The 16595-nt window shown below is 36.2% G+C and overlaps 1 pseudogene; it reads right to left on the reverse strand.

The window, feature by feature from the left end:
- Positions 1–499: 499 nt before the first annotated feature.
- On the reverse strand, positions 500–1445 carry LOC130861603 (small nuclear ribonucleoprotein-associated protein B'-like; annotated as a pseudogene).
- Positions 1446–16595: the final 15150 nt, after the last annotated feature.

The raw sequence follows: 16595 nt of genomic DNA on the forward strand, positions 1-16595 counted from the left end.
TCTATCTCTGCAATTTGTTGCCGTTTCCCTACAGGCGAAAGTATGGAGTCAGCAGCTGATATTAAAAAAAAAATAAATGGTAGCAAAGCAATTGCTCTCATTTGGAATTAATACTATTTTATTAAAATTTGTAAGAGCACTCCGCTGGTAGTGTCAGAGCCAATTACTCATGTGTACATGGAATGTGCCTTCCCAATTCAAAGTGTGCAATAACTCTTCTTTTTTTTTAGGGTACAAATGTTTATTTCAACAATTTGACAGGTGAAATGGCTTCTGGTAGTTCAGTTTTACAATTCTCTTAGATGAGGCTGTGTGCACCTCTGCAAATGAATACAGTATTTTACAAGGGAAACAGCTAAGGATTAGGGCTAAATTTTTCCAAGGCAACCCTTGACTCTTTTTAAGCACCCAGTATATCAAAGGTTTTTCTGAAAATAAACAATCATACCAGGTGCATCTATAATATTCTCTTAACAGTTTATTATAAACTAGTGTCACAGGCCACAAGGAAGTAAGAGGACTATGTACAGTCTTACGGGAAAACAGGCAGGGAGCTGAGGAGGGCCAAGATGAGTCTAGGCCTTGGTGGGCGCATGCCTGGGGGAGGGGGCCCTGTAAGGGAAACCAGACAAACCGGTGAGACTCCGGAACATTGGTGAGACTCCATGCTCAAGAAACAAACAGATGTGGTAATGTGGCCCTGGGGAATCGGGCCCACGCCTCTGTGGAGCTACTTCCATAACTCTGTGGCCAGGTCAAGGAAGGCCTCGCATCCCTGGGGGAGGGGGCCTCATGGCTGGTGGGGGCATGCCCATTGGAGTTCCTCATCCAGGGGGAATCCCCACGGGGGGACCCATGGGAGGCCTCATACCAGGTGGTGGACCCATCACGCCTGGAGGGGGTGCCCCTCGGCCCATAGGTGGGGGAGGACCGGCACGGCCAGGTGGGTACTGGGTCGGGGCTCCTGCAATACTGGCTGCGGCAGCAGCTACAGCTGCTGCAGCAGTGCCTCTTCCCCGTGGGGTCATCACCTGTTGGGATGGCCCATCAACCGCACGGACTGGCCCAGCAAGTCCTGCAGGAACCTGGGGCATGGGAACACCAGCTGGGATTCCTCTGCCAGCAGCTCTGCCAATCCCTGGGCCCTCAGCAGCTCCAGCAAGTGGCACTCATGCAATGCCAGTATCTTTGGGAGGTGGTCCCGCTACTGTCAGTGAGACCAGGTTCTCCCCTCGAAGAAGCACCAGACCAAGGACTTGCTTCTCTTCTCTCTCTGCTTGCTTTGAATTCTTTGGTTTGATCTTCCTGAACGCATCACAGTCACAGAGGATCCAATTCATATGCTTGTCAAAAGCTATAAAGGTGCCAATGAAGATACGACCATCTTGCAGGATGCACCTCATCCTGTAGTCCACGTGCTGCAGCATCTTGCTGCTCTTGCCCACCGTCTGTCCCGACAGAGGGGCTGCGGCGGCCCGGGCTTCATCACCCGGAGCGGCCAACCCACGGCCTCCATTCTGGTCAATCACGGTTCGCACTCCACAACAGATTCAGCAGCTCCCGCGCCGCCGGCCTGCGCCTCCTCACGATGGTGGCGGTTCTGATGGTTCCGATTCCCAGTGACTGTTTTTGAGTTAAGTAAAATGCACCTGTGAAGTAAATTGGAGAATCCAAGTTTTAACTCTTCCCGTGCCAGTCTGAAGGCTAGATTGATATAAAATGTAATAATGGTTTAAATATTAAAAATAGCTGACATTTAAGTTTTGGGGAAAAATTCAGATAGCAAGGTCTGATGACAGATGGTGTCACTCATTTATTTCATTCTTGGAGTATTTGCCCTTTTGTAAGGATTTAAATCACAGTACAACCTAGGTTGGAACAACTTGTAAATTTGTTTCATCTATAATTAAATATTTGATAGGAGAATGAGGTAGAAAGAGACAAGCTAGTTGTTTCAGGAATCTACTTTCTCTCCTTTCAGATCTACACTCTAGCCATCCTAAGTCTGTATTTTGTTTTAAGGGTCTGAACTTTATGGACACCATGAAGGAGGCCCTATGCTTTCTGGCTTCAGATAGCACTTGACCAATAAGAACTCATGGCAAGAAATCAGAGGAGAGGAGGAGAAAGGTAGAATTTTATGTCCCCTGGCTTCCTCTCTGGGAGGCTGGCTCTGAGCAGGCTGTGTTTTTCCAAGGCATGTCCCTGTTCCTTTCAAGATGACCCTCCCTACAGGACTCTCTCCCCCCAGTGCTGGAGACCTCTTTTCCCCTCCTTCTCCTGCCCTAGGGGTGATAGCAGCTCTGCAGTTACTAGTTTCATGGTCTGTACTCTCCCTTGTAATTTTCTTATAAATATGGGGGTGCTAGTTCCTGCAGAGACCTTGCATGATTCACCAGAGTTAACATAATACAGGTTTTAGTGGGTGGGATATCTGTTTATCTCTAAGCTTAAGGTAAGGGAGTCTATTAACCACACACAACTTCCAGCCTTAAGAACAATGGACTTGCAATACCAATGGTGACTAATATGAGTGGTGAGCGATGAGTGATAAAGAGAGGTAAGAAAGTATCTATTTGTAACATTTAAGGATGATATTCGGTTGATAGATATTAATACAACTATATAGTTGCTTATAACTGGCTTTCATTCTAACTGGCCAAGAATTTGTATTGAGTAGTATTTTGAATATCACCCTCATTCACTGATACATATTATTATTCATGTGGGTTAAATCGATAACTTGGTAAAGTTTTTTTTTTTTTTCCCCCACCTGAAAATCAACAGAGGAAAGCTTTAATCAAGCCTCAGGAAGCTATGGCTTTCAACAACACTCCATTCGGTTCAGCACCCATCTGCAAGAAACAATCCGTTTACAAAATACATTATGTGTGAATTGAAAAAGAAAAAAAGATAATTCATAATCATAGTTTTATCATGAAACTCCCAAAGCTAACATTTACAGAGAGATTTCTGAGTACTAGGCAGTCACTGTGTATCCTTCATGAGCAGCGTCTTATTTAGTCCTTCTCAACACATATTGAGCACTATTATATTCTGGTTTTTCAGTTAAAGAATATAGGGCTTAGAGAAGCTTAACTCACCCTGAAACATGCATTTAATTGGCATCTAATTGGACTTTGATCTGAGAACTCTCCAATTTCAAAGCCTAAGTTCTCAACCATTTATGATGACCTGCTTCCCTGAACTTTTCTATAGCTTAGAGCAATTCTTATGTTTTTGTACAACAGTGATCAAAAAAACTTTAATGATCATTAATTAAAGTAGGAAGGATTACTTGTAATTGTATTAATGTATGCTTATTTCTTGACATTGTCTCCTATATTGGCTCAGTAGATACTTTTGTAATGCCTATTAAATATAAAGTATGGAGTAGAATAACAGTCCAAGCACGAACTGAAGGGGTAGCTGTGGGTAAGTTAAGAGAGAACACATGTGAGGGGAATCATAATAGAATACTTGACAGGATTATTTAATTAAAAATCTAGACTCAGAGGGGAAATTAGATATTGTTTGGTCCAATCCCTTCTTTTATACAGTAATGAAATAGAAACCTAAGATAGTTCAGTGGCCTCCCAAAGGGCACTGTGGAAATATCTGAGGACAGTTGGTAAGAAAAGGCTTCGTACAATGATTCCATTAAAACAGAAATCAACATACTCTAGTAAGTTTGAAAAAAAGTGATTTTAACTTTAACAAATGAGAGTAAATATCACTAGATAAGTATCTTTGATTCCTCCCCACTTTTATTGAGGTATAATTAACATATTGCACTATGTATAAGGTTAAGGTATATAGCATAATTTGACTCACATATATTGTGAACTGATTACCACAAGTTTAGTTAACATCTATCACCTCATACAGGTACAAAGAAAAAAAAAGGAAAAGAGAAAAAAAGGTTTTTTTTTTCTTAAGATGATAACTCTTTAAGATTTACAGTATTAACAACTTTCTATAAATATACTGTACAGCAGTGTTGACTACAATCACTGTTTGTACGTTATATCTTTAGTACTGATTTATCTTATAACTGGAAGTGTATACCTTTGACCACCTTCATCCAATTCCCCTTCTCCTCACCTCCGCCACCTCTGATAACCACAAATCTGATCTCTTTTTTAAGAATTTATTTTATTTTTAGATTTCAAATATAAGTTAATTAATACAGTATTTGTCTTCCTCTGACTTATTTCACTTAACATAATGCCCTCAGCGTCTGTCCATGTTGCCACAAATGGCATCTATTGATAGACACTTACGTTGTTTCCATGTCTTGGCTAATGCAAACAATGCTGTTATGAACATGGGGTTGCAGATAACTCTTAGACATAGTGACTTTGTTTCCTTTGGGGAAATACCCAAAAGTGGAATTGCTGGATCATATGGTAGTTTTATTTTTAATTTTTTTGAGGAATATCCACACAGTTTTCCATGGTGGCTATACCAATTTACAATACCACTGTGAAGGTGCAAGGGTTTCCCTTTCTCCACAATCCTACCAACATTTGCTATGTCTTGTCTTTTTTATGATAGCCATTCTAACAGACCTGAAGTGATGTCTCATTGTGGTTATGATTTGCATTTCCCTAGAGATTGGTGATGTTGAGCACCTTTTCATGTACATGTTGGTCATTCATATATCTTTGTTGAAAAGTGTCTTTTTAGATCCTTTGCCCATTTTTAAATTAGATTATTTTATTTTTTGCTATCATGTTGTATGAGTTTTTTATATATCTTGGATATTAACCCCTAGTCAGATATATGTTTTGCAAATATTTTTTCCCATTTTGCATTCTGAAGGTTGTTTTTTCATTTTGTTTATCATTTCTTTTGCTGTGTCTAAGCTTTTAATTTGATGTAGTTCCATTTGTTTATTTTTAATTTTGTTTTTGTACTTTAGGTATCATATCCAAAAAATGATAGCCAAGTCATGTGAAGGAGCTTTTTTCCCATGTTTTCTTCTGGGAGTTTTATGGTTTTGGACTTATAATTAAGTATTTAATTTATTTTGAGCTAATTCTTATGAGTGGTATAAGATAACGGTCCAGTTTCATTCCTTTACACATGTACATGCAATTTCCCACAACCATCCATTGAAGAAACTTCTTTCCATTGCATATTCTTGGCTCCTGTGTTAAATATTAGATGGCTATATATGCATGGGTTTATTTCTGGACCCTAAATTCTGTTCCTTTGGTCTATGTATCTATTTTTATGCCAGTACTATACTGTTTTGATTATATAGCTTTACAGTACAGCTTGAAATCAGGGAGTGTAGTTTTTTTGTTAAACACTACTCATTTTTGTAAGTTAGTTTGAATCCTGCAACTTTACTCAATTTGTTGTTTAGAACTAACAGTTTTTTGATGCAGTATTTAGGATTTTCTGTACATAAAATCGTGTCATGTGCAAATAGAGACTGTTTTACTTTCTTCCTTCCAAATTTAATGCATTTTATTTCTTTTTCTTGCCTGATTACTCTAGCTAGGCTTTCAAGTACTATATTCAATAGGAATGATGAAAGTTGGCACCCTTCTCTAATTTTTTACTTAATGAAATTTAGGTTCTAAATGAAACTGAGAGCCAGTTTTTAGAAAAAGGCAAATAAATGAAATGCTAATTTTTTAAAAACTTTGATAACATGATTATAAAAATACTTTTTATTAAATTATACAAGTGTGTTATAAATTTTCCTATAATATTAAAATTATTACTCTTTTGGAGCACTTACTCTGTTGTTATTAATGTGGATTTATTTTCTCAATCATTATATAATAGAGCAATACCTAATCTGAATTTTTCATTAATCTGTAATTCAAGAAACTCAAAAATCACATCCAAAATCTCATCTTGAGACCTCATAAAATGCTGCATCTTTGCAAGATTTGGTATTTTGCTTTGAAATTAATTTGAATTATACTTTCACTATATTGCTAAATACAAGAGAGACCTACCTACAGATATGGTGCCATAATATGGGAGATAGAAATAGAAATAGAATCTATTATTATGTGTGGAGGGATATGTAAATAGAAACTAATTTTAAAACTGGTTAGTCACTGATGTATATTTTCATTTATAATATTTTTTAAACTGCTTTACAGAGAAATGATAAACATACAAAAAGCTGTACATATTTAATGTATACAACTTAAGTTTGGCGATAAATATACACCTGTAAAACCGCAACTACAACTTACACCATAAACATATTTATCACCTTTAAAAGTTTCCTTCCACCCTCTTTAACTTATTTTTTTGTGATAAGAAAACTTAACATTAAGATCTACTCTTCTAGTAAATTTTAAGTATACAATACAGTATTGTTAACTACAGGCTCTATATTGTACAGTAGATCTCTAGGACTTATTTATGTTGAAAAACTGAAACTTGTACCCTTTGGCAAATTTTTCATCTTTTCTTCTTCACTCCAGCCCTTGGCAACCACCATTTTACTCTCTTTTTCTATATGTTTGACTATTTTAGATTCCTCATAAAAGTGGTACCATGTAGGATATGTCCTTCTGTGTCTGGCTTATTTCACTCAACATAATGTCCTCCAGGATCATCCATGTTTTCACAAATGGTAGTATATCTTTCTTTTTTAAGGCTGAGTGATCTTCCATTGTGTGTATATACCACATTTTCCTTACCCATCCATCCATTGATGGGGACTTAAGTTGCTTCCATGTCTTGGCTGTTGTGAATAACATGTATAACATTTGTTTCGTCACACAAGTTTGTCTCTGCAAGGACTTGGAAATATTTTATTGGATAATAAGGATGCCTTTAAGAATATCTATGCTATAAATTAAATTCACAAATACTTATTGTGTGCTTACTATTTATACCACAGCATTTATGTGTGTTTACATACATGTTTGACATGGAGGTCTTTATAAATCAAAATGTCTACTAAAAATAGAAATTTCAGGTAATATTATATATTTGAAGACCAAACATGAATTTCTAAAATTGTCGTCAATATATAGCGATGTCTATTTGTATTTTATCACTGGATTTCTATTCCTCAGTATAGTTAATGAGCAAACATGCTCTATCTTTTATAGCTATTGCTATTGCTTTTGCAAGTACATTGATTGTAATATTCATTAATGTTGACATTGGAGAATACTTAAACTTAATTCTTTTTTGCTTAATTTTATAGCAAAAATATAAAGATATTTAACTATCTATATTGCTGCTAGCAGAAGTTGTTCAATTATATAGTACTGTGGTTCACTGTTTCTCTTCCTGAATTCTGTTAAAAAGAAAAACAAAATTAAAATCCTTCAATATCCTTGTGGATGGCAGCTATTCCTCAAGATTTGCAGAATAACACTTGCTCAAATGAAAAGTAGGTTTAATATTTTTCATTTCCTTTAATGATATCAAAGCCAATTTCTCAGCAGCTGAATATCAAATACATTCTAATGGGTTCATTGTTTCGTTTCCTCTCTTTGGCTCTTTTCAGGGATATGTGTATATATTTCAGGGATATATATGCATGGATGCACTCATGTAATACACACACGACATAATATACTGAAACATCTCTGACTTGCTTTTAAGTCCATTGGTTTTGGAAATAAACTTTGTCAAGGAGCATTTTGAATGAAAATGCTTCCAATCTAGACTATTATTTGAACTCTCGGCATTGTATAGCTCATCGTCTTATTTTTTGTATCCAACCAAAGGAGCAGAACTGGCCTTGGAGCAAGTCCATTCTATTTCTGTTGCAACAAATTCTCTCCTTCTCATTGCTGCCAGGTCTTATGGGATTCACAGAGTATGTTTCATATTCTGAGCATTGGCTCATAAATATAGGGAAAAAAGGAAGTCAATAGATAGTAGTTCTCTTCCAGGGGCATGACCTACTGCCCAGAGGCACTCAATCATGCATTTTGACTTTGGTAATTGAATGCTGTATCCATTTCGCTGCCACACTATCATAAAAAAAGAGTACCTAAGGAAATGTAGTATAACAGCCAAACATTTGTTGGATGAAATTGCTAACTCTTTTAAATAATCTCATACCAAGGAATAAAGATATCAGAGAAAAACAAAACTAGGGATCGCGGTTTTGCTCTTCATTACATTTTTATTTCTGAAATGGTAGTTTCTGTATTTTAACCCTGTTCCATTTATTATTGATGGAAGTGAAGTGCAGGACCTCGGTTTTTCTATCAAGGACTTGAGTGGATCTTTCTCTACAATTTAAAAAAAAAGCTGGCATAAATTTTTCCCTTCATGACATTACTGAAGCCTGTGTGCCTAAACAAACTAATATCCTATTCTCAACAGGCTCATTTGAAAGATAGAGCACATTCAGTGAGCAATAAGAAGGCCATGGGGAATATAAGCTGAGGGGTTGGGGGAAGAGGCATTTTACAGCTAATTGTTATCAATTATTAGATATCATATTTTATAGAAATAAAAAATAAGATATATTTTCCCACTGTAAGAAACTTACCTTCCTTCTACTTTATTCTATACCTCACCTCCTTCTTGCAATTTATGCCCTTGCGCATGAGAAGAGGGGGCAGATAGGGCTTGAATGCACAGTCTATACAGATTGATGGTAGCCAAGTGGGGCACAATTTTTGAACTTGTTGGAATCCCACATAGAAACATAAAAAGGAGCTAGATAGCACAATCAAAAAGCCATGAGCAGTTACAACAAATCTAGGTTCAAATTATCCTCATCAACCTCAAAATTGATGGTAAGGGAAAACCGCTAATAGTTACAAATTTTATCTGGTATCAGAAAGCAGTGGAGTGCAATAGGTAGTATAATAAACCTGAAAACAGGAGAACCCCTAAAATAGCCAAGAAGAGTTTACTGGGAAGGATGGTGGGTTAATTTGAGAATGACAGCTGAAATTGAAGAAATTTTGCCCACTCTGATAGTAAATGAGCAGATAGGATCCTCAGGAAGCCTTGAAGGAACTAAATCAGTCTAAAGTCTGTGAATTCTAAAAACTGACCAAGCAGGGCTCCCTTGTAGAGCAGGGCCCCACACCAAGAAGAAACAAGGACTGAGCAGACTGAACAGGACATAGGAGAACAGAAATGGAGAAAAGAGAAGTTGCAGATGGGGAGAGAACAGAGACAGGAAAGCTCAGAAAGCAAGCTGCTCTATTCTTTTACTCTGCATGAAAATAAAAGAAGATGGAGCTACGTGAAGTTAGAAAAACCATCTTGAATATGTTTTCCCAAAGTTCAGGAGAACTAATTTTGCATAAAAATGAGCCTTCAGTGAGTTATCAAGGTCAAATTCTGTATAAGTTTATTGAAAAAGAGAGAATAAGGAGCAAAATATCTTTACAGAGTGTGAAATACAGTAATGACTACAAAACAGATTAAAACTGTAACCTGTTCCAAAATTACTAAAAGACATTAAGAAAATGATGAACAAGAAGTCACAATATAAATCATAATTACAAAAACTATGATATGAGATACTCAAACATGAGGAATGAACTAAAAATAAAAGAAAAAATAATTTCAAAAATGAACACTAATATAGAAGAAACACAAGACTGAATGAAGGCAAAAATAATGCCTGTATTAATTATCTATGGATGCATAGTAAATCATCTTTAATTATAGCAGTTTCAAAAAATAAACATTTGTTTCACAGTGCCTGTAGGTCAAAAATTGTGCATAGTTTAACCGGATGCCTCTAGGTCAGGGTCTCAAGGTGAAATCAATATTTCAGCCGAAGTGAAGTCATCTCAGGGTGCAGTAGGGGAGAATCAACATTCAAACTTATTTATGTGTCTAAGTCAGGCCTCAGATCCTCCTTTCTGGCTGTTGGCTAGACTCCTTGCTAGGTGGGCTGCTCTAAGTAAACAAATGAGGGGGGGTGAGAGGAGGCAAGGAAGGTGGATGCCCACAGTCTTCTTATGACCTAAATCCAGAGTGGCATCCCATTGGTTTTGGTCTATTCCACTTAACAGTGATTCCCTAGATCCAGCCCACACTCCAGAGAAGCATGTGAATATACAGAGGTGGGGATCATTGGAAGTCATTGATCTCATAAAGCCTTATAACAACTGAGAGGCAAAAAATTAAAATAAAAAGAAGTGAACAAAGAGATAAAAAGAGAAAATGACAAGCATTGAAGATAGGTGATGAAGATGCAACACATGGCTTACAAGACTCTGAAGAAGAAGATCAAAGCAAGGGATCACAACAAATAACAAAAACAATAATTTAAGAAAACTTTCTTGCATTAATGGATATAGGCTTTCAGGATTTACAGCTTCTCACCGTTAAAGGCAAGATAAGCATTCACTGTATTCCTCCTGATGAACACACCAGCACAACCATTGTCAAATACCCATCACTATGCTATTATGTAGGTCTTCATTTTATCATACATTAAATCCTGAATTTAGAATACTAGCTATATTTTTCTAATATACATTAAAGTAAGAAACTCATAGATTTTTTTTTGTAACTATAGATATGTGGTACCTAAAACCAAATAGTACACTAATGAGATAAGAGTACCACACTTTGGGAAAGACTTGTGTAGGACATAGTAAAGGTTTAGTAAATGTTAGGTTATTTTGACAAAGACTAGGAAGTAGTTATGAATGGGTATGTTCAGAACTATTCCTGATATTGGAAAATCCAGTTCAGAATTAATGTCATAAATGCTAAGCTAAGACATTCAGAGGTACCAATGTTAGCATGACAATGGAAGGATCAGTCTATGCAGGTGAATTTTGTGGGTATAAATGTGTTTTCCTGCATTCACTGTTGAAAATAGAAGCTAACCTCTTAGCCCTTAGCTTGGCCTTTGATATTGCTTAGTGAGGATGAATGGTGTACACTGAAGTCTAGCATTATCAGTTCTCTCTAGCTTTGCATCAATTTCCAGTGTGCCAGACAAATATATTTATATGCAAAACTCACTCATAAATTATTTCACAGTTTTTTTTCTTATTTTGGAGTAAACCTTTAAAGTACTTGATACTGATAGGGATGAGGATGTTGCTGTTAATAGATGCCAGCATATACCACTCTCTCAGCCACTTAATAGGTGACCATGTAATCATTTGTCAAACAGTATCCTTTGCCAAGCTGACATTTGTGTCACCAATAATTTTGCATAATTAGGTTACAAATCATCTTATGTGGAATTAGGGCAATGAGTAAAGCTTAAAAGTATGTGAAATATACATATAATTATTTCATTGAAATTAGTCCCAAACAAAAAAGGAAGAACAATAACTAGTTAGAAATATAGAGAGAAATACGATCCTTGGGAGAAAATTATCATCTCTTCCTAGAATTCTTAATAGTGAAGAGAATGAATACAGACATAGAAAATGATAGACTTTAGACTTCAGAGAACAGGTAGTGTCAATAAAAAGTAACTTAATTAGAGCAGAAAAATTCTGCCCCTCCCCCAATACAGAAGAAACTAACAAGATGAAAGAGGCATAAAAGCTACGGTCCATGGTTTTACTGTAAGAGAAAAAAAGGAAAAAAAAATTCCATCTCAGCAGTTGGTACCTTTGCAAGTCCCTGATTATTAGAATTGCTGGGACTTTAGTGCTTGACCAGGTTATAAAGTGAAGTGTTTAAAAACATTATGATTTAAAGTGTGTGTATTTTTTACACTTCTTTTGGACTGTAGCTTCATTTTCACTCCTTTTTGAATTTCCTCTCTATGGAAATCTAAAGGAAATTAAGTCTTTACACAGTGTTCCAAAATTCTGCAGCTAGGTTATTTATCTCTTCCCATTTCTCCATCTCTAGGCACCACAATAGACATCCACATAGGAATGTTTGCAATGGCAGTGTGAATTATATATGAAATTTGAAATGCCTCTCTGCTCCGAGGGGAAATAGCTGTTCCAGGTAATCACTGCTCCTGGGTACACAGAAGCAGATCAGCATCATGGAGCAGTGGAGAAGAGAGTGGCTCTTTGGAAGATGAATGTGGAGCCAAGCTTTTCTCTGTCTACAAGCCTGTCCTAGCCCTTCACTCATTATAGTCCACCAACATTTGACCTCATTTTTTCCTAATGTACAGAGGTCTCTAAGGGGTGAGGCTTTTGTATGAGGTTATTTGCGCTTCATGAAAAGATTCCATTCATTCCTATCTGGGTTCCTTGGGGCTGCTGTAACAGAATACCACATACTGATAATAAACAACAGACATTTATTTCTCACTGTTCTGGAGGCTGGGAAATCCAAGATCAAGGTGCTGGCAGATTTGGTGTCTTGTGGAGGCCAGGTTCCTGATTCACAGACAGCCATCTTCTTGCTCTGTCCATATGGCAGAAGAGGTGAGAGAGTTCTCTGGGATCTCTTTCATAAAGGCACTAATCCCATTCATGAAGGCTCCATCCTCATGATCTAATAATCTCCCAGAGGAACCGCCTACTATCACACTGGAGGTTAGGATTTCAACCTATGAATTGTGAGTCCAAACATTCAGTCTACAGCAATCTCAGTTTCCTAAAAGTATGTACTTGTCACTAAAGTCTTAACTTAAATGTTCCTTGTGGTGTCTTATCCTAAATGAAGTTAACTTCCTTTTTTCGTACACTTATGCAACCTACATTTCTGTTTCAAATAATTTATTAAAATTATAACTGAATGATTCTTCAGATAACTTTTGATTTCAGGTATTTTGTGCTTGCATGGTCTTATTTAACACCTGAACTATGAGAGGAACTCAACAATTTTTTTTTTAATGAGCATGTAAATAATTAATGAAATGGCATTCACGGGTTCAGTGGCAGGCAGGAGCCTTCCTCTTTGACCAATGAGCTGCTACAATAAATGGAAGCAAAGTATAGCAAAAAAAAAAAAGAAAGAAAGAAAGAAAGAAAGAAAAAGAAAAAGAAAGAAAGAGAAAAGAAAAGAAAGCATTTGATTTGGAGTTGGAACTTTTGGGTTCAAGTGCTGACTCTGTTAATTTTTATCTTTGTGCTGGGAAAAAGACACCCTGAGGGTTACAACAGCTTCAGCTGTAACATGAAGACACTTTCTTCACACAGAGGCTTCCCAGTGTTTAAAAACTATTCAGATATCCTAAAATGTAGATGAGGGTTGTTTACAATGGAAAAAAAAAAAAAGTGTATGATATACTACAATATTGTCCATACAGCCAGAGACCTGCACAGTTTGCAAAGCTTTCTTAATATTCCCCAAATATTGTTGACTAAAATGTAGGAGAAAAATTGTGAAATTTTGCTGTCTTCAGTATTAAAATGTAGAGAAAAGTGGTGATAATAATAATAGTTACAAAACCTTCAAATTCATGATAGCTTCGCATTGCACTTACCAGAATTTTAGAAAGAATACTGCTAACATTTAGGTTTCTGAGCTTCTTTGTCTTCCTGGCTTGTTATGCACAATGCCAATGTTGAAGGCCAGAGACTAAAATTAGGTTTTATCTGAGATAAAATAGAGAATTCTATGTATTTCCACAAATGATTCTTTAGTATTATTGTATGCGTAATTCTGCATGAGATGGTTAATAAGATAGTAAAAATGTACAACAGGCACTACTTTAAAAATAATCTGTTTATAAAAAGTGGTACAGAAATAGCCATGAGGCAGGTAGAGGCTCCTTTCTCATGCAAGGTAAAGATCCTAGGCCTGCTCTTCAGAGAGTCTCAGAGAATTTTGGCTGCCTCTGAAAGTAAAGATGCTATAATGGCCTTGGTGGAAACCAGGGAAAACTGAACTCCAAACTCTGGAGAGTAATCTACTTTTCTTTCTGGTTTGTTATTCATCAAAACTTACTTTACTAATCTTGTTTCCTCACAGGGTGTTATTCAAAGATAGTTTGTTGGTTCAGCTGAAATAGATTCCAAAATGGTGACTCTTGAGGCAAACACTGGAAGACCTGTTTGGTTTGACTGTATGAGTGTTAAAAATAAATGAATTTGATAGGCAGAGAATACACTCTCAAGGTCACAACGTTTCCCATGATTCTCTGATATTTCTACCCACGACGTTACACATTTGTTACCTGCCTTGTCCCTAAGCCAAGTGTTGCTTTTCCTGATATTCTCAACTTTAACATCTGTTAAAGGGAGGGAAAAGCCTTAATCAAAAGAGGGTAAATTGAAAGGCAGAACTAAAATTCAGCTTATTGATTAGGGGAAGTATTTTTGTCTTGAAACAACATTTGTATCCTCAAACATCACATCAAAATAGGTGACTGTCCTTTACTACAATTGGCCAGATCTAAAGAAATTGTTTAGAGTCAGGTCAATGCTGTGGGCCAGGTACTGGACACTGGGAAGGAATATGAGAAGAAGGAGTAGACTAGTCAGTGTTTTCAAGTTCTAATCTTTCTTTTGTCTATCTTCAAAAATCAATAGGAAGATAAATATGAAATAGTTCTGTTAGGTAAAAGGAGTGCCCATGACTGACTCAGGCAGAAGGACCTAGAGTAGAGAGCAGGAACCCCATCTGTACATGGTGAAGGCAACTTGACTATAGATAAGGATCTGGGTGAGAATCACTTTGATATTCTATCATCAAGCTTGAAAAACATTAGAAGAAACCACAAAAAACTCTGCACATGAATGTTTGTGGGAGCAACCAAGACGTCTCTCGGTAGGTGAATGGATAAGTAAACTGTGGTACATCTGGACAATGGAATATTATTCAGTGCTAAAAGGAAATGAGTTATCAAGCTATGAAAAGACATGGAGGAACCTTAAGTGCATATTAATCAAGAAGCCATTCTGACAAGGCTACATGCTATATTATCCAAGTATATTTCATTCTGGAAAAGGCAACACTGTGGGGACAGTAAAAAGATCAGGGTTTTCTGAGGGATTGGGAGAGAGAGGCGTGATGAATAGGTGGAACACAGAGGGTTTTTATGGCAATGAAAATGCTCTGTATGATACTGTAATGGTGGATAGATGATGTAGTACTTTTGTACACACCCATAGAATGTGTAACACCAAGAGTGAAGCTTAACGTAAACTATGGACTTTGGGAGATTATTATGTGTGTATGTAAGTTCACCACTTGTTTTGATTTTCATGCATATCACTCACTAATATTTTATAATTATTTTTTATAATGTTTGCTTTCATCTTGTTAGATTCCTAGTTAGTTTCTTAAAGGTGTTTCTGATGTAGTGAATATTTGTTTTCTAACTCTACTCTTTTTTGTTGTTATTGCTGCTGACTCAGCTTTCATTGATTTTTGTATATTGATCTAGTTTTCCAGCAAAATAATGAACTCTAATAATAATTTCAATAATTGATCAGCAAATGGACCATCTTATAATCAAAAATGAAAGCCAAAAAACATTAAAAAAAAAAAAAGAAAACCAAAATGTAGTTTGTTTTTCCTCTTTTTATAATCTAGAAAGGTGATAATATTTAAGGATTATCTATTCCTTGGTGGTTTGGCCAGAATCACAATTAACACCATCAGGTGAATACTGAGGCATTGAGAATTGATGATTTTGATTATAGACTCTTTATAGCATTTGATTTATTTAAGTTGGCTGTTTTTTTCAGATATCACTTTTGATAGTTATATTTTCTCTAGAAAAAAAAGCTCATTTTATCTACACTTTCAAGGTCTTTAAATCATCTTGTAAAAACAAAAGGAAAGCACAAAGATATCATATTTTAGCATTAACTTCAGTAAAATGAGATACTTAAAATCTTGTTCTGATTCCATTAACATTTTCAATAAAACAGCTTTTTTAATTAAATAATTTTAATATTTTCTCACTATGTCCTTTATTCTATTAGTAGTTATTGTCCTAGATTCTTGAATTTATCCTACTAACAGTTTTTTCCTAGATTTTTTAATTTAGTGCTTAGCTGTTTTGTTTTGTTTTGTTTACTGTCTTTTAAAATGAATGCAATTAAGGTGAAAATTTTACTTATGGCTAATTTTGCTAAGGATAATCCCAAAACATAGATCTGTAGTATCATTTGGCCATGCTTCCTCTCTTTTTCATAGCCATACCATGGTATTGACAAGGATTAATACTCACATCCTACACTGGGTAGACATGCTATGAAGGGTTTGGTACTTCCCTGTCATGACTCACACATATATGAATGTTCAACTGGAAAAAGGACCCTATAACCACTAACTCACTGGCTGCCTGACCAGTGCTCTGAATATGAATGTTTACTGGGAGTGCAATTAGGCACAACAGCAAAGTCTCTGAGGCAAATCCATGCCTGCAAATTCTCTTTAGGATAATTCAGTCTCAGCCCTTCTTGGGATTTTGATTTTGAATAAGGGCTTCATTATTAAAAAATAATCTTCAGTGTTTAATTCTGTCTTTGAATCTCACATGAGTTTACATTGTGGAACACAATTTGATCTTTCTTTTTGGATCAGGTGAGCTGTGAACAGGAGTCCTGACTTGTGTGTCTACCTGGTTCTTCATGTGCACAATATCTGGATTCACTATGAGACCTGGGTAATCAGAAACTTAAAATTCGGGAGAAAGAGTCAGGATGACATTATTAGTTTAGGCTTGAACTTCTCTATCAACTCTAAACACATCAAGGAAAGGCAATTTTTAAAGAACATAAAAGTGATTA

The sequence above is a fragment of the Hippopotamus amphibius genome, chromosome 9, assembly GCF_030028045.1.
Source record: "Hippopotamus amphibius kiboko isolate mHipAmp2 chromosome 9, mHipAmp2.hap2, whole genome shotgun sequence".
NCBI lineage: Eukaryota > Metazoa > Chordata > Mammalia > Artiodactyla > Hippopotamidae > Hippopotamus > Hippopotamus amphibius.